Below are 19220 nucleotides of genomic sequence, written 5' to 3' on the forward strand. Positions count from 1 at the left end.
GGGGGGGAGCGGATACCAGAATTTAACAGGTACCCGCTCCCACTTCCGGCGATCGGAAATGGAAGGTGTCCTCCCTCCCTCTCTGTAGTCTTTTGGGACATGTGACAGGTCCCAGAAGACTACAGGACCATTCATGAAGAGCTTTAAAGTCTGCTCCCCCATTCCCCATTAAGGATTAGCACCTTTTTGGGGGTGGGGGGGAGCGGATACCAGAATTTAACAGGTACCCGCTCCCACTTCCGGCGATCGGAAATGGAAGGTGTCCTCCCTCCCTCTCTGTAGTCTTTTGGGACATGTGACAGGTCCCAGAAGACTACAGGACCATTCATGAAGAGCAGCGCTACTCGCACATGCGCAGTGAGTACCCGGCTGTGAAGCCGCAAGCTATCACAGCCGGGTGCCCACACCGCAGATGCCGGCCTCCTGGAATACAGGACGGCTGGTGAAACGGGCTGGGGCAGACACACCGAGGGACAGGTAAGTGGTTGTTTTTTAAAAGTCAGCAGCTACATTTTTTGTAGCTGCTGACTTTTCTTTTTTTGACACGGTGAGTCAAAATCACATTTTGTTTAAATTTATGAAATTTTTTGTCATTTATTGTATGTAGTTGGTTTATTCTTTGTTATTTATAGTATATCCTATATACTATATGTGCTGGCAGCTTTTTGGAAAAATTATTTCTAGCGCAGCAGTTTTCTTTGTATATGCACATACGAAAGCACATCCCCAGTACTAAAGAAGTGTCACAACCATGAAACATGTAGACTGAATGTGATACATTGTTTTGAGTGTATTTACAGTAATCTATGTACAGCTGCAAGAAAAAGTATGTGAACCCCTTAGGATTACGTGGAGTTTTGCATGAATTGGGCATAAAATGTGCTCTGAATGTCATCTAAGTCACAACAATAGAAGAACACAGTCTGCTGAACATAATACTACACAAACATTAGATGTTGCCATGGTTTAATTGCACATAACATGTGACCATTCACAGTGCAGGGAGGAAAAAGTATGTGAGGCCCTAGCTTAATGACTTCTCCCAGAGCTAATTGGAGCCAGGAGTGAGCCAACCTTGACTCCAATCAGTGTGATGATATTGGATGTGTTGCTGACAGCTGTCCTGCCCTTAAAAAACACACACCTGTTTTGGGTTTACTGGTTTCAAGAAGCACTGTCTGATGTGAACCATGCCTCACAGAAAAGAGCTCTCAGAAGACCTACGATCAAGAATTGTTGACTTGCATGAAGCTGGAAAGGGTTACAAAAGTATCTCCAAAAGCCTTGATGTTCATGTGTCCACGGTAAGACAGACTGTCTACAAATGGAGAAAGTTTAGCACTGTTGCTACTCTCCCTAGGCGTGGTCGTCCTGTAAAAATGACTGCAAGAGCACAGCGCAGAATGCTGCATGAGGTAAAGAAGAATCCCAGAGTGTCAGCTAAAGACCTACAGAAATCTCTGGCACATGCTAACATTTTTGTTGACACATCTACAATAAGGAAAACATTAAACAAGAATGGAGTACATGGGAGGACACCACGGAGGAAGCCATTGCTGTCCAAAAAGAATATTGCAGCACGTTTGAAGTTTGCAAAAGAGCACCTGGATGTTCCACAGCACTACTGGCAAAATATACTGTAGACAGATGAAACCAAGATTGAGTTGTTTGGGAAGAACACACAACACTATGTGTGGAGAAAAAAAGGCACAGCACACCAACATCAAAACCTCATCCCCACTGTAAAACATGGCGGAGGGAGCATCATGGTTTGGGGCTGCTTTGCTGCCTCAGGGCCTGGTGGATTGTTGTCATTGATGGGAAAATGAATTCCAGAGTTTATCAAGACATTTTGCAGGAAAACGTACGACCATCTGTCCGCCAACTGAAGCTCCGCAGAGGATGGGTGATGCAACAGGACAATGACCCAAAGCATACAAGTAATTCAACAAAACAATGGCTGCAACAGCACAGAATACGCCTTCTGGAGTGGCCCAGTCAGAGTCCTGACCTCAACCCGATTGAAATGCTGTGGCAGGACCTTAAGAGAACGATTCACACCAGACATCCCAAGAATATTGCTACACTGAAACAGTTTTGTGAAGAGGAGTGGTCCAAAATTACTCCAGATTGTTGTGCAGGTCTGATCTGCAACTACAGGAAACGTTTGGTTGAGGTTATTGCTGCCAAAGGAGGGTCAACCAGTTATTAAGTCCAAAGGTTCACATGATTTTTCCTCCTGGCACTGTGAATGTTTACATGCTATGTGCAATTAAACCATGGCAACATCTAATGTTTGTGTAGTATTATGTTCAGCAGACTGTGTTCTTCTATTGTTGTGACTTAGATGACGTTCAGAGCACATTTTATGCCCAATTCATGCAAAACTCCACATAATCCCAAGGGGTTCACATACTTTTTCTTGCAACTGTATTTGAAATGTATTTGCTGTAACCAAAAAAAAGATTCTTGTTATTCTGTGATTTGTGAATTTTAATGATGCTTACAAAATAAAAGTTCTTGTTTTAGATAACAATGCTATTTTTATTGTTATTTAATCATTCTGGGGTGCATATTTATAGTCCTCTTAATCTATTTCACATTTGTTATTTGGTTGACTTGTGGTGATGCTCTCATGGAACTAATATAATGTTTTGAAGCAAATTACTCCACATATGTTTTGACTATTTGATCCTCATTTCTCATATCCCCTGAACCAAAAAAGAGAGATTCCAATGCTAGCCTTTCCTGGTTTTGTCTGATTTGCTTTGGGTAGTGCCTGCTGGCAAACATTTCTGGCTAGAGGCTCCATATTCATTAACAAGGTGTACAGTCCTCTGCCCTCCCATATACATCTCTGAGCTGCTGATGCTTACTTTACCACCTGCAATGAGGGCATGCTCCACAGTGGTATCCATGAAATAATCTGGGGAAACCAATCAGGATAATTTCTGCTTTTAAAGGCTTACTGAAAATCTAAGGAAACATCATCAACAAGCTGATCTATAAAGCAATCTGGAAGGTTTTAATCAGTATAAATCCTGTTGCCTGCTTTTTATACCTCAGGGGTTCCTACGGGTTGCTCTGAGATAATGAGAATCTAGTCTGAAGCAGCTACATTCCAGGGTGCCAAAAGAGCATTCATATCTCTTCCTGTCAGCATGCTGTTTCCTCCATTCCTCTGTGTCCACTGATCCTCCAATATGCCACATTTGCCATTGTGTTGTATCCTTAACCCTCTCTGTCCAGATTCCTAATATTAAGCCACAATGGAAGTTGAAGTACATAGTGGATCAGGAATGGAGGTATAGACCTTACAGCCAACTGTGGCAGTAAACGTAGAAACATTTATGGCAGGGGTCTTGAGATCTGGTATTAAGAGTCAGAGAATGCAATTTATTTTATTCTTTATTTATCCAAGGTGACAGCAGAAAAATAAAGATAGACAGCCAAGCATAACATATCCAGGACAATGGAACTGAAGATTCCACCTTCATAATATACTACAATGTATTGGTTTCAACTGCAAACAGTGTTATCTTGGGCAGCACAGTGGCTAAATAGTTAGCACGTCCGCCTGGCAGTGCTAGGATCACTGGTTCAAATCCCAACCACTGCACCACCTGCCTAGAGTTTGCATGTTCTCCCTGTGCCTGTGTGGGTTTCCTCTGGGTACTCCAGTTTCCTCCCACACTCCAAAGACATGCTGGTAGGTTAATAGGCTCCTGTCTAAATTGGCCCTAGTATGTGTATGAATATAAGTTAGAGACCTTATATTGTACACCCCTTGAGGGTTAGGGACTGATGTGACTGTACAATATACATATAGGTAAAGCACTGCGTAAATTGACAGCACTATATAAGTACTTGTAATAAATAAATTATCTTTATGCATGGCTAAGTAACAAAGAGTTGCCTGAGACTGAGTGGTTCATATTAATTCAATTATCAGAAAAGAAAGGTGCGTTGCCATCCAGGACAAAAAGAAAAGAAAAAGTACTCTGTGTAAAAATGTTTAATTAGGCTCCATGTACACTAGCGTTTTTTTTAAGCTCAAAAAAGGCTGGGAAAAAATACTAGATAGAAAATACTGGTAATAGCAATTTTAGTAGCGTTTTAGCAGAGTTCAGAAGCGTTTAGGAGCGTTAGCATTTTTACAGTACATGTAGAGGGGAAAAAAAGCTATTAGGAGCGTTTTAGTAGTGTTTAGAAGTGTTTGGCGTTTTTTTCTGCTGGATACAAAAACAATTTTTTTCTGCTCCTGGCGGCTAACGCTCAAAAAATGCTAATAGCCTAAAGTAGTGTGCATGGACACACAGGATAACACTTTTTAGCTTTTAGGAGCAGAAAAAAAATGCTGAAAGCGGATTCTTCAGCTAGTGTGCATGGAGCCTTAGAGGGCAAATATAGTGAAATAGAATATGGGAAGAGAAAGTGAAATAGAAAAATGGGGAGAGTCAGAACGCAATTTGACTGTTTAATGTGTATGTAAACGCAATTGTTTTTAGCTTTGGATTGTAAAGCGAAGGTTCAGACCCTCTGTCAATTTTTCATTGCTGTCTGTGTCCCTGCTGGGTAGATTTGCTCCCCTCTATTTGTCCTGGTGACAAAACGTGAGGGGAAATCCAAAATGTTAGAGTTGCCACCAAAGCATAAGGTGAGAGTAAAACATTCAATGCGGACTTGGCATCAACTACCCATGATGGGAAATTATACACGCTTTGGGGAAATTTTCTCTCATTTCCTGTTGCACTTCTAGGACAGGGAGTGAAGGAAAATCTCCCCAGCAGGACACAGACAGCAGAAAGCAACCTGGGATCCCTTCTCTACTTTATCCAAAGTTAAAAATGACTAAGCATACACAGTAGGTACCGGTAAGTAGATTTACATAAATAATGAATGATTATATGTGCTGTGCTACATTATTGTGTTTTTTAACCATATTTTTTGCACAAAATACTGTCAATCTGTTCTTGGGGGACAAAGATAACATCATTTTGGAGGAGATGACTTTTCCATCAATCATAGAAATTGTGAAATGAGTTAGCTGGTGACTATGCTCCAAGGTTAAATGATATTGGTCCACGTGTGTAGAGCTCCCTCTAGAGTTCTCTGCAGATAGCTACAAGATCAAGGAGCAATCGGTCGAACATTGATATGAATTGGAATAATGTGATTTCAGTAGTTGTATGAAACATATGATACAAAATAACTTGTTTTCCACAGCCAGCAGAATACTTGTTTTATTTTCAGTCTAGGACTGCAAGCATGAGACTTGAAAGATTATTAGTTGCTTTTGGGAACAATAAATGAGTAATATTGTCAACAAAGCACTGATTCTATTAGGAAGGCAGGTAAAGCAGGCCATACATTAGGCACTTTTCTCTACTCCAATAACTGGTTGCAGGAAAGAAATTGCTCGATTTCTCCAGCAGCAGATTTTGTGTTGATGGGGGAATGATTCCTGCTGAGATTTTGTATTCTGACAGTGGGAGGTTTCCCAGCTGTCAGAATACAATGATCACTGCTGCCTGCTATAGCTGCAAGCAGTGATCAAACGAAAAAAAAAACACAGGCTGGTTGTATTGAGCAATCGACTTCAATACAACAAGCCTGCCCTCATGGATCGAAATTCGACTGGTTCAGCAAAATCTGTCTATAGCCAGCTTTAGGAAGGCAGTAGGCATTATGAAGAAATTTTATTGTGCACTATTTATAAAGAAGTAGTGTTCTAGAATTTGCACACCATTTCAGTGTACACAACTTTTGGGAGCATGTGCACCATTTCCATTACAGTTATACAGGTGTATGTTTCCTGGTAAACTACAAAGCTGGCCTTTGAAAGTTTGGACAGAGTGTTGGGTTTTGGGAAAAAATTGCTGAACTGGAGCAAGTAGCAAAAGAAGGGGGAGCTTGTTGAAAATAGTTATATATTCCATTGTCATAGTGCCATCTTAACGATGCAGAATTATTCTGTCAAAATCAATTTACAACTCTTCATAAATGTGAAGTATTTCATTAAATATGACATGCTTTTCCCCCCTCACTTACATTTCCATGCAGTGAATATTATTTGCAGTCATGTGCACTGCTCTGTGCACACTACAATTCCCACAGTCCATAGTCCATAATCCATCTCAGTAGAGAATGAGAGCGTGGCTATGCTCCTACTTACAGTGGGACCATGGAGAATGAACGTAGCCACCCTCTAACAGGAAGTCGGATCACAGCAGCTAAAAAAAAAATTTGGAGAAGACTGAGAGCAATAGAATGTACTTTTCTGAGTTAAGAATACATATTTGCATATTTTTTACACCAGAGTTTAGTGTAACGTTTTCTCTTTATTATACAGGATTTATATAGTGCCAACAGTTTTCACAGCACTTTAAAATATACACTGTGTGCACAATTATGAGACAAGAGAGTATTCTGACCAAATCACAATTTTTATGAATATCGTCCAACTCCAAGCTGTATAAACTTGAATGCTTATTGGATTTAGGCATATCAGGTGATGTGTATTTGTGTAATGAGGGAGGATGTGTGTAACAGTGTATACCCAGAGATGGACAAGGTTCAACCATTTTGGTTTCAACCTCCATCTTGGCAAAGGGGTTAACTGTCCTGACACATATATTTCTCCCTTATTCCCCCCCCCCCCCTGAGAGGCACAGTGACATATGGCAGTATACATGTGTGTTAGAAGTGTCACAGGCCAGATCCTAGCAGGGGGCCAGGAGAAGCCTCACTGTCCCAAGAAAGCTGTACCATTTCACACCTGCTAAGAGATAAGGCAAGCTTTCTCAGGAGTTGAAAGAGATTCTAGCCTCATAAAACTTGACTCTGTGTAGGTGACAGAATCAGATAACTTCTGGTAAATCTATTTTTCCCCTATGTCTCATATCTTGGAATATGAGAGACGTACCTATAAACCAGACACCTCGTCAGATGGCCAATGAGCAGGCGAACAGTTTGATGGGTCACTCGCCTTGTCTCGGACCATCAGGAAAGACGAAACATAGAACTCATGAACCGTGCAGTATATAATTTCATAATTCATATATAAATAGTCCTCAGACTTGTCTGCATAATAATACACCCGCGGGTGGACTGTCGCTTGTGCAGATGGAAAGTTATGGACCAGAATATGAGTTAGGAAAGATGTTGGCTCCAGTTTAGGGCTCCGCCTGACGATTCATCCCTAAATAGGGGATTGGTCCTGTACTTCAGAGCCACCCCCTGCTGGGAAACTTTAAAACAGGCTGTCAAGCCTAAGAGTAGTGAGTTGAAGAATTCTCCCATCTTTACCACCGTAACATAGGGAGATCAAAAAGCACCCTTCTGCTCAGAAACGTGATCTGCTTACACCCAAGGCTTAATGGCAAATATCTTAACCCTTTAACCTCTCTCTGTTATCTCTTTGCTGTGCTGTTATGCTCTGTATATTTATATATATATATATATCTTAGTTACATCTTTTTTCTGTAAATATTTTTTTTGCACCCGTTTGACCTTTTAGTAATAAATCTTTCTTTCTGAAAGTGTTGAACTGTTTCTATAGTTCTGTATTGCAACTCACAAATTCCTGCCTCTAAAGAGATGCTCCTGTTTGTTTGAACCTCTGTATAACCGGCCTGCGGACCATTTTATACAGACGATTATTTCAATCATTATAGTTAGAGATGAGCGAAGAAATGAAAAATTCGATTCGACTGATTCGGCGAATTCGTGGACAATATTCGATTCGAGTCGAATAAATTCGCTGTGAATTTAACTTAAAAAAGGGTGTTTCTAGGCTTCAGAGAGACTTAATATTAGTGCAGAACACTGTACCTTTAATTTAAATGCCCTTGGAGTCTGCTGGGGAAGAGAAATAATACTGTCTGTCAGTATGACATGCAGATGAGTGCCGTCGATCTTAGAATCACTGCACACTTCACTCCTTTGGCCAGTCACGGGGCCAAAACCAGTGTTTGGAGCCACAGTGTGGCGGTGGAGGCAGCAGCAATGGGAGGCCATACAGCAACCTATGACAAAATGGAAACCAGCAGGAGCGTGAGGAGACCTGAAAGTGGCACATGGCAGAGTGGGAGCAATGGGAGGCGGTACAGGGACCCAGGTCACACTATGGGCCCAGCAGCAGCGTGACCAGGCGGTACGGGGGCCCATGGCCGATATGGGGCTTGGTGGCACCTATGGAAGGCCTGTAATCTGCCAGCAACCTATGACAAAATGGACAACCGCAGGAGTGTGAGGAGATTTCAAAGTGGCACATGGCAGAGTGGAAGCAATGGGAGGCCGTACAGGGACCCAGGTCACACTGTGGGACCAGCATCAGCGTGAACAGGCGGTACGGGGGCCCATGGCCGATTTGACCTCATTCATCCCATAGTCCTGCCGACTCACGAATAGCGTGGCCTCCTCAAAGGGCCTGAGCAAGCGCAGGTGTCACACATGAGCTGACAATGGCTGACATCTAAGTTACACAGGGAGTACCTTTATCCGCTTTTAACATCAGGAAATCTGTGATGGCCTTTAGCTGTTCGTAAAGGCGGTCTAACATATGTAGGGTTGAATTACACCTTGTTGCAACGTCACAGCATGAGGAGTCGGTACGGGGGCCCATGGCAGATTAGGGGCCTGGCAGCAGCTATGTGAGGCCCGTAATCTGCCTGCACCCTATGTCTAAAAATTTAACACACCAGCAGTGTGAAGAGACCTGAAAGTGGCACATGGCAGCAGAGTGTGGCGATGGAGACAGCAGCAATGGGAGGCCGTACAGGGACCCATGAGAGACTCTAGACTTGGCAGCAGCATGAGGAGGCGGTATATAGGGGCCCATGGCAGATTAGGGGCCTGGCAGCAGCTATGTGAGGCCCGTAATCTGCCTGCACCCTATGTCAAAAAATTAAACACACCAGCAGTGTGAAGAGACCTGAAAGTGGCACATGGCAGCAGAGTGTGGCGATGGAGACAGCAGCAATGGGAGGCCTTACAGGGACCCATGACAGACTCTGGACTTGGCAGCAGCATGAGGAGGCGGTATATAGGGGCCCATGGCAGATTAGGGGCCTGGCAGCAGCTATGTGAGGCCCGTAATCTGCCTGCACCCTATGTCAAAAAATTTAACACACCAGCAGTGTGAAGAGACCTGAAAGTGGCACATGGCAGCAGAGTGTGGCGATGGAGACAGCAGCAATGGGAGGCCGTACAGGGACCCATGACAGACTCTAGACTTGGCAGCAGCATGAGGAGGCGGTATATAGGGGCCCATGGCAGATTAGGGGCCTGGCAGCAGCTATGTGAGGCCCGTAATCTGCCTGCACCCTATGTCAAAAAATTTAACACACCAGCAGTGTGAAGAGACCTGAAAGTGGCACATGGCAGCAGAGTGTGGCGATGGAGACAGCAGCAATGGGAGGCCGTACAGGGACCCATGACAGACTCTGGACTTGGCAGCAGCATGAGGAGGCGGTATATAGGGGCCCATGGCAGATTAGGGGCCTGGCAGCAGCTATGTGAGGCCCGTAATCTGCCTGCACCCTATGTCAAAAAATTAAACACACCAGCAGTGTGAAGAGACCTGAAAGTGGCACATGGCAGCAGAGTGTGGCGATGGAGACAGCAGCAATGGGAGGCCTTACAGGGACCCATGACAGACTCTGGACTTGGCAGCAGCATGAGGAGGCGGTATATAGGGGCCCATGGCAGATTAGGGGCCTGGCAGCAGCTATGTGAGGCCCGTAATCTGCCTGCACCCTATGTCTAAAAATTTAACACACCAGCAGTGTGAAGAGACCTGAAAGTGGCACATGGCAGCAGAGTGTGGCGATGGAGACAGCAGCAATGGGAGGCCGTACAGGGACCCATGACAGACTCTGGACTTGGCAGCAGCATGAGGAGGCGGTATATAGGGGCCCATGGCAGATTAGGGGCCTGGCAGCAGCTATGTGAGGCCCGTAATCTGCCTGCACCCTATGTCAAAAAATTTAACACACCAGCAGTGTGAAGAGACCTGAAAGTGGCACATGGCAGCAGAGTGTGGCGATGGAGACAGCAGCAATGGGAGGCCGTACAGGGACCCATGACACACTCTGGACCTGGCAGCAGCAAGAGGAGGCGGTACAGGGGCCCATGGCAGAGTGGCGAAGCGTAAGCAGCTTAAATTGAAGGCCATACAGAGGCCTATGTTAAAAATAATAACATGTTTGGGGCATGATTCATGGCGGATTTAGTCAGTTGTGTCAGGAACTGGTGGTTTGAAATCCAGACTAATCCACGCCTGATTCATTTTCACAAACGTGAGTCTCTCCACACTTTGGGTGGACAGTCGTGTCCTCCGCGGAGTTACAATACCTCCTGCCGCACTAAACACGCGCTCCGATGCCACGCTACTGGCCGGGCATGACAGCCTTTCAAGGGCAAATTCAGCTAGTTGGGGCCAAAGGTCAAGTTTCGTTGCCCAGTAGTCAAGGGGATTGTCTACCTCGGTTGGCAGGGTGCTGTCCAAGTAGGCCCAAGCCTGTTGTTTGAGCTCCTGCTCCAGGTCCACCTGATGCTGCTGCTGCTGCTGCGGCTGGTTAGTAGTTTCCTCACTGCGCTGGTGAAGAAAGCTACTCATCATCGACTGCAGACTGAGGCAGCCACTGCTGGTGGAGCTGCCACTGCTCCTACCACCCCACCCCTCCCCTGCTGCCATGCCAGCGGAACGCGAGCGCACAGGGCCCACAGTGTCTGAGGATGGACGTTGGCGCACAAAGGCAGAGACCAACTGACTACATAGGTGGTTTTTATAGTACGTAATTTTGGCCTCCCTCTCAGCAGGTGTGAAAAAGGCCACCATTTTGGACCGGTAGCGAGGGTCCAACAAGGTGGACAGCCAAAAGTCATCCCTCTGTCTGATGGTTATTATTCGGCTGTCGCTACGCAAGCAACCGAGCATGCTATGGGCCATTTGTGCCAAGGAATGCGAGGGACTCCCTGCCTCCATCTCCACAGCATACTGCCACGGTGCGTCTGGGTCCTCTGTCTCCTCCTCCTCCTCCTCTACCAGATGCTCCTGCTCCTCCACTCCTGTCCGCTGAGTGGAAAAACCACCCATTTCACTCAATAATTCCTGAGCACAAATGTCCTCCTCTACCTCCTCCTCTTCTTCCTGTCCTGCCCCCACAGGGGTCATGTGGCGTTGAGATCTGTGCGCCACGTCTACCGCACCCTGACCAGCCATTGTTAACAGCATTTGTTCCAGGACGTGCAACAGAGGAATGACGTCGTTCATCCCATAGTCCTGCCGACTCACGAATAGCGTGGCCTCCTCAAAGGGCCTGAGCAAGCGGCAGGTGTCACGCATGAGCTGCCAATGGCTGACATCTAAGTTACACAGGGGAGTACCTTTATCCGCTTGTAACATCAGGAAATCGGTGATGGCCTTTCGCTGCTCGTAAAGGCGGTCTAACATGTGTAGTGTTGAATTCCACCTTGTTGCAACGTCGCAGATCAGGCGATGCTGTGGAATTCCGTTCTGCCGCTGCAGCTCAATGAGGGTGTTCTTTGCGGTGTAGGAATGGCTGAAATGCATGCACAGTTTACGTGACATTTTAAGGATGTCTTGCAGTGGGATGGTGGATTTTAGGAACCGCTTGACAACCAGATTGAACACGTGAGCCATGCATGGCGCATGGCACAACCTTCCTTGACGCAGAGCAGACACCATGTTCTTTCCGTTGTCAGTCAACATGGTTCCGATTTTTAGTTTGCGCGGAGACAGCCATCTGTCGATTTCTCTGTTCATTACACTCAGCAGTTCCTCCCCTGTGTGACTACGTTCGCCAAGGCATACCAGGTGCAGCACAGCGTGACACCGTTGCGCCCTGCACATGTGATATGCCGGTCGGGTAATGGGACTTGGCACGGGGGTGGCGGCTGAGGACACGGCGGAAAAAGAGGTGGTAGAGGCGGACATGCTTGCTGGACCAAGGACGTGCAAACGTGGAGGCAAAAGCGTCGTGACCTGTCCAAGTTGCTGGTGCGGCTGTGCCGGCACCACGTTCACCCAGTGGGCCGTAAATGACATGTACTGTCCCTGACCGTAGTTACAGCTCCACACGTCGGCGCTGCCGTGCACTTTGGCAGAGACCGACATGCTCAAAGACTGGCCCACCATCTCTTCTACATGTGAATGCAGGGCTGGCACTGCCTTTTGGGCAAAGAAATGACGGCTTGGCACTCTCCACCGCGGCGCGGCACAAGCCATCATTTCTCGGAAAGGTGCTGAGTCCACCAGTTGGAAAGGGAGGGACTGCAGCACCAGCAACTTGGACAGGAGGACGTTCAGCTTTTGCACCGTCGGGTGCGTGCTCGCAAACTGTTGTCTCTTGGATACGGATTCCAAGAAAGACTGTTGACGGAATCCGAGAAGAGGAGTAGCAGGAGAAGGAGCATCTGAACGAGCGGAAGATGCCAATGAGCGACAACTCCCCTCAGCAGAGGTGTTGGAGCCTTGACTGGCTGATAGAGGGCGATTGACGACGTCGGGTGACGGAGCAAGTAACGGAGCGGGTGATGGAGCGGGGGCTGGGGCAGGCAGAACCGCCGTATGTTTATCACGGTTTTCCCAGGCCACCGAATGGTGACGCTGCATATGCTGACGCAACGCTGTAGTCCCAACATGGGCCCCCTGGCCACGCTTGCATTTCTGGCCACATAGTCGACATACGGCTACGTTTACTTCCTCGGGCGGCTTGAGGAAAAATTGCCACACCACCGAGTAGGAAACTTTGCCCCCGCTACTCTTCACTGGCTGACTGCTACTTCCTCCGTGCGCACCGGCACCACTACTGGCCGTGGTGGTAGGCTGCAGTGGAGCTGGTGCTCTACTCCGTGGACGTTTGGCTCCACTGACACTGATGCGACCCTGCTGCTGTCTCCTGGGCAACCCACCGACTGTTTTGCTCGCTGCCAAGCTGCCACCCTCTTCTCCTGATGATGCGGAAGAAATTGCCTGATGACGACGAGGCTGCCAAGTGCGATCAACCTCCTCATCATCAAGTAGGGTCTCCGCCTCACTACTAGCCCCCTCGGCTGCGTCTGGGTCAGGAGACAGACCTGTCTCTAGACCGGCTACCGAGCCACTCTCCTCGCCAGTACTTGTTCGCTTGGCTGCTGAAAAGGCCGATGTCTCCCCCCGTTCCTGACCGCCCTCTGTTAGCTCTTCCTCACTGTACAGTGGGGCTGAGCCCACAGCATGCGATACTTCGCTTGGTGAGGGAACAGCAAAGGACAGGGGCAGGTAGAGGACACGTGATTTCAGTGGGCTTGGTCCCGGGCCATGCCAACTAACGGTTGTGTCTGACGTACCCACCGACCGTTGGCTGTAGGTGTCAGAGGTGACCTGGGAAGAGGAAGACGACCGAGCCAACCAATCAATGACGGCAGGGTTGTCGGTGGAGACACGACCGCTGGATGACACCGGGAGCACTGGCCTCTGGCTGCGAATACTGCTGCCTCGACCCCTTCCTCTGCTGCCACGTCTGCTCGCTCCTAAAACATTGCCTCCTCTGCCACTCCTCTGCATGTTGTCTGACATACTATTTAATTCAACGATTAGGTGTCCCTGAGTAACAATTCTCTGGCACTCAGTAACAATTCTGTCTGTCCCTGAGTATGAATTCTGTGGCCCTGAGTAACAATTATGTGTCTGTGCGAGTAACAATTCTGTGTCTGTGCGAGTAACAATTCTGTGTCTGTGCAAGTAACAATTTTGTGTCTGTGCGAGTAACAATTCTCTGGCACTCAGTAACAATTCTGTCTGTCCCTGAGTAACAATTCTCTGGCACTCAGTAACAATTCTGTCTGTCCCTGAGTATGAATTCTGTGGCCCTGAGTAACAATTCTGTGTCTGTGCGAGTAACAATTCTGTGTCTGTGCAAGTAACAATTTTGTGTCTGTGCGAGTAACAATTCTCTGGCACTCAGTAACAATTCTGTCTGTCCCTGAGTAACAATTCTCTGGCACTCAGTAACAATTCTGTCTGTCCCTGAGTAACAATTCTCTGGCACTCAGTAACAATTCTGTCTATCCCTGAGTATGAATTCTGTGGCCCTGAGTAACAATTCTGTGTCTGTGCGAGTAACAATTCTGTGTCTGTGCAAGTAACAATTTTGTGTCTGTGCGAGTAACAATTCTCTGGCACTCAGTAACAATTCTGTCTGTCCCTGAGTAACAATTCTCTGGCACTCAGTAACAATTCTGTCTGTCCCTGAGTAACAATTCTCTGGCACTCAGTAACAATTCTGTCTGTCCCTGAGTAACAATTCTCTGGCACTCAGTAACAATTCTGTCTGTCCCTGAGTAACAATTCTCTGGCACTCAGTAACAATTCTGTCTGTCCCTGAGTATGAATTCTGTGGCCCTGAGTAACAATTCTGTGTCTGTGCGAGTAACAATTCTGTGTCTGTGCAAGTAACAATTTTGTGTCTGTGCGAGTAACAATTCTCTGGCACTCAGTAACAATTCTGTCTGTCCCTGAGTAACAATTCTCTGGCACTCAGTAACAATTCTGTCTGTCCCTGAGTAACAATTCTCTGGCACTCAGTAACAATTCTGTCTGTCCCTGAGTATGAATTCTGTGGCCCTGAGTAACAATTCTGTGTCTGTGCGAGTAACAATTCTGTGTCTGTGCAAGTAACAATTTTGTGTCTGTGCGAGTAACAATTCTCTGGCACTCAGTAACAATTCTGTCTGTCCCTGAGTAACAATTCTCTGGCACTCAGTAACAATTCTGTCTGTCCCTGAGTAACAATTCTCTGGCACTCAGTAACAATTCTGTCTGTCCCTGAGTAACAATTCTCTGGCACTCAGTAACAATTCTGTCTGTCCCTGAGTAACAATTCTCTGGCACTCAGTAACAATTCTGTCTGTCCCTGAGTAACAATTCTGTCTGTCCCTGAGAATGAATTCTGTGGCCCTGAGTAAGAATTCTCTGGCACTCAGTAACAATTCTGTCTGTCCCTGAGTAACAATTCTCTGGCACTCAGTAACAATTCTGTCTGTCCCTGAGTAACAATTCTCTGGCACTCAGTAACAATTCTGTCTGTCCCTGAGTATGAATTCTGTGGCCCTGAGTAACAATTCTGTGTCTGTGCGAGTAACAATTCTGTGTCTGTGCAAGTAACAATTTTGTGTCTGTGCGAGTAACAATTCTCTGGCACTCAGTAACAATTCTGTCTGTCCCTGAGTAACAATTCTCTGGCACTCAGTAACAATTCTGTCTGTCCCTGAGTAACAATTCTCTGGCACTCAGTAACAATTCTGTCTATCCCTGAGTATGAATTCTGTGGCCCTGAGTAACAATTCTGTGTCTGTGCGAGTAACAATTCTGTGTCTGTGCAAGTAACAATTTTGTGTCTGTGCGAGTAACAATTCTCTGGCACTCAGTAACAATTCTGTCTGTCCCTGAGTAACAATTCTCTGGCACTCAGTAACAATTCTGTCTGTCCCTGAGTAACAATTCTCTGGCACTCAGTAACAATTCTGTCTGTCCCTGAGTAACAATTCTCTGGCACTCAGTAACAATTCTGTCTGTCCCTGAGTAACAATTCTCTGGCACTCAGTAACAATTCTGTCTGTCCCTGAGTAACAATTCTCTGGCACTCAGTAACAATTCTGTCTGTCCCTGAGTATGAATTCTGTGGCCCTGAGTAACAATTCTGTGTCTGTGCGAGTAACAATTCTGTGTCTGTGCAAGTAACAATTTTGTGTCTGTGCGAGTAACAATTCTCTGGCACTCAGTAACAATTCTGTCTGTCCCTGAGTAACAATTCTCTGGCACTCAGTAACAATTCTGTCTGTCCCTGAGTAACAATTCTCTGGCACTCAGTAACAATTCTGTCTGTCCCTGAGTAACAATTCTCTGGCACTCAGTAACAATTCTGTCTGTCCCTGAGTAACAATTCTCTGGCACTCAGTAACAATTCTGTCTGTCCCTGAGTAACAATTCTCTGGCACTCAGTAACAATTCTGTCTGTCCCTGAGTAACAATTCTCTGGCACTCAGTAACAATTCTGTCTGTCCCTGAGTAACAATTCTCTGGCACTCAGTAACAATTCTGTCTGTCCCTGAGTAACAATTCTGTCTGTCCCTGAGAATGAATTCTGTGGCCCTGAGTAAGAATTCTCTGGCACTCAGTAACAATTCTGTCTGTCCCTGAGTAACAATTCTCTGGCACTCAGTAACAATTCTGTCTGTCCCTGAGTAACAATTCTCTGGCACTCAGTAACAATTCTGTCTGTCCCTGAGTATGAATTCTGTGGCCCTGAGTAACAATTCTGTGTCTGTGCGAGTAACAATTCTGTGTCTGTGCAAGTAACAATTTTGTGTCTGTGCGAGTAACAATTCTCTGGCACTCAGTAACAATTCTGTCTGTCCCTGAGTAACAATTCTCTGGCACTCAGTAACAATTCTGTCTGTCCCTGAGTAACAATTCTCTGGCACTCAGTAACAATTCTGTCTATCCCTGAGTATGAATTCTGTGGCCCTGAGTAACAATTCTGTGTCTGTGCGAGTAACAATTCTGTGTCTGTGCAAGTAACAATTTTGTGTCTGTGCGAGTAACAATTCTCTGGCACTCAGTAACAATTCTGTCTGTCCCTGAGTAACAATTCTCTGGCACTCAGTAACAATTCTGTCTGTCCCTGAGTAACAATTCTCTGGCACTCAGTAACAATTCTGTCTGTCCCTGAGTAACAATTCTCTGGCACTCAGTAACAATTCTGTCTGTCCCTGAGTAACAATTCTCTGGCACTCAGTAACAATTCTGTCTGTCCCTGAGTATGAATTCTGTGGCCCTGAGTAACAATTCTGTGTCTGTGCGAGTAACAATTCTGTGTCTGTGCAAGTAACAATTTTGTGTCTGTGCGAGTAACAATTCTCTGGCACTCAGTAACAATTCTGTCTGTCCCTGAGTAACAATTCTCTGGCACTCAGTAACAATTCTGTCTGTCCCTGAGTAACAATTCTCTGGCACTCAGTAACAATTCTGTCTGTCCCTGAGTAACAATTCTCTGGCACTCAGTAACAATTCTGTCTGTCCCTGAGTAACAATTCTGTCTGTCCCTGAGAATGAATTCTGTGGCCCTGAGTAAGAATTCTCTGGCACTCAGTAACAATTCTGTCTGTCCCTGAGTAACAATTCTCTGGCACTCAGTAACAATTCTGTCTGTCCCTGAGTAAAAATTCTGTGGCCCTAATAACGTTTCTGTGGCCCTAAGTAACAATTCTCTGGCACTGAGTAACAATTCTGTCTGTCCCTGAGTATGAATTCTGTGGCCCTAACTAGCGTTTCTTTGTCCCTAAATAACGATTCTGTGGCCCTCATTAACAAGTCTGTGTCCCTGAGTAATGGTTCTCTGTCCCTAAGTAACTTCTCTCTGTCCCCAATTCTCGTTTCTGTGGCCCTAACTCTGTCCCTGTCCCTAGTACAGAGCGGTCTGCCTCTGTTCAATGACTGCAGGCAAATGAAGATTTCCAAAATGGCCGCTATATATACCTCGACCATTACACAGTGCTGGCTGGCTGGCTGCTGATTGGCTGATGCGATCACATGTCGTTGAGGAATGCATTATGGGGCAGCGCGCCTTGTCTGCGCGCCTTCCCCGACATCCCCGCTCCGTCGCCGCACATGTCAGCCGCCATTTTCGGAAAAATTTCGATTCGCGCGTCCGAATTAGGCTGTTTTTCGGATTCGGCATGAATCGAAATTTTTCCGATATTCGACTCGAATTCCACTTCGGATACTTCGATTCGCTCATCTCTAATTATAGTGTTATAACTGATAACGCAAGTTTCCTCTTTCTCTGTACAAAAAGGAGGTGGTGGCAGTGTGGAGGGTTAGTTCCGTAATTAACCCAGTAACAATCGCCCAGGCTGCCGGTACATCGATTGTGGTCCGTTAGCTGGAAAATCGTTGTGCAGGGTGCAGCTGGGTGTGGCATTGTTCCGCACAGCACATCGTGGTTTTAGATTGGCTAGTCCTTCAGTCACGAGTTTTGTGAGAAGGTCTGGGGTCTGACGCCGCGATCGTGACATATTGGACGTCGCGATCGTGGGATTGTAGCATGTTGGTGGCGGCAATCTTGCGATCGTGACAGTGTGGCCTAAGGATATCAACACCCTATATCAAGGTGTGCATAATTATTTGGCAGCTTCTTTTCCTTAGGCAAAATGGGCTGAAAAAGAGATTTAACTGACTCTGACATGTAAAAAGTCTTTCATAGGGATGCAGCACTCTTGAAATTGCTAAGATATTGGAGTGTGATCACAGAACCATCAAACATTTTGTTGCAAATAGTCAACAGGGTCGCAAGAAATGTGTTGAGAAGAAAAGATGCAAAATTACTGCCAAAGATTTGAGATAAATCAAAATGTGAAGCTACCAGGAACCCATTATCCTCCAGTGCTGTCATATTCCAGAACTGCAATCTACCTGGAGTGCCCAGAAGTACAAGGTGTTCAGTGCTCAGAGACATGGCCAAGGTATGGAAGGCTGAAACCTGACAACCACTGAACAGGCATATAAGTTGAAACATCGAGACTGGGCCAAGAAATATCTGAAGACAGATTTTTCAAAGGTTTTATGGACTGATGAGCTGGGAGTGACTTTTGACAGACCAGATGGATGGGCCTGTGGCTGGATCAGTAATGGGCACAGAGCTCCACTTTGACTCAGATGCCAGCAAGGTGGAGGTGGGGAACTGGTATGGGCTGGTACTATTAAAGATGAGCTAGATGGACCTTTTCGGGTTGCAGGTGGACTCAAAATCAACTCCCAAACCTACTGCCAGGTTTTAGAAGGCACTTTCTTCAAGTAGTGGTACAGGAAAAAAGTCTGCATCTTTTAAGAAGACCATAATATTTATGCAGGACAATGCTCCATTGCCTGCATCAAAGTACTCCACTGTGTGGCTAGCCAGTAAAGGTCCTAAAGATGAAAGAATATTGACATGGCTTACTTCCTATTGAGAACCTGTGAAAACAGTACACCTCTCTGAACAGTGTCTGGGAGGCTGTGGTTGCTGCTGCACAAAAAGTTGAACGTCAACAGATCAAGAAACTGACAGACTCCATGAATGAAAGGCTTATGACTGTTATTGAAAAGAAGGGTGGCTATATTGGTCACTGATTTTTTTCTTAAATGTCAGAAATGTTAATTTGTAATTTTGAGT

Source organism: Staurois parvus, unplaced genomic scaffold (genome assembly GCF_062004578.1).
Source record: "Staurois parvus isolate SC_StPar_1 unplaced genomic scaffold, SC_StPar_1.0 ptg000586l, whole genome shotgun sequence".
Taxonomy (NCBI): Eukaryota; Metazoa; Chordata; class Amphibia; order Anura; family Ranidae; genus Staurois; species Staurois parvus.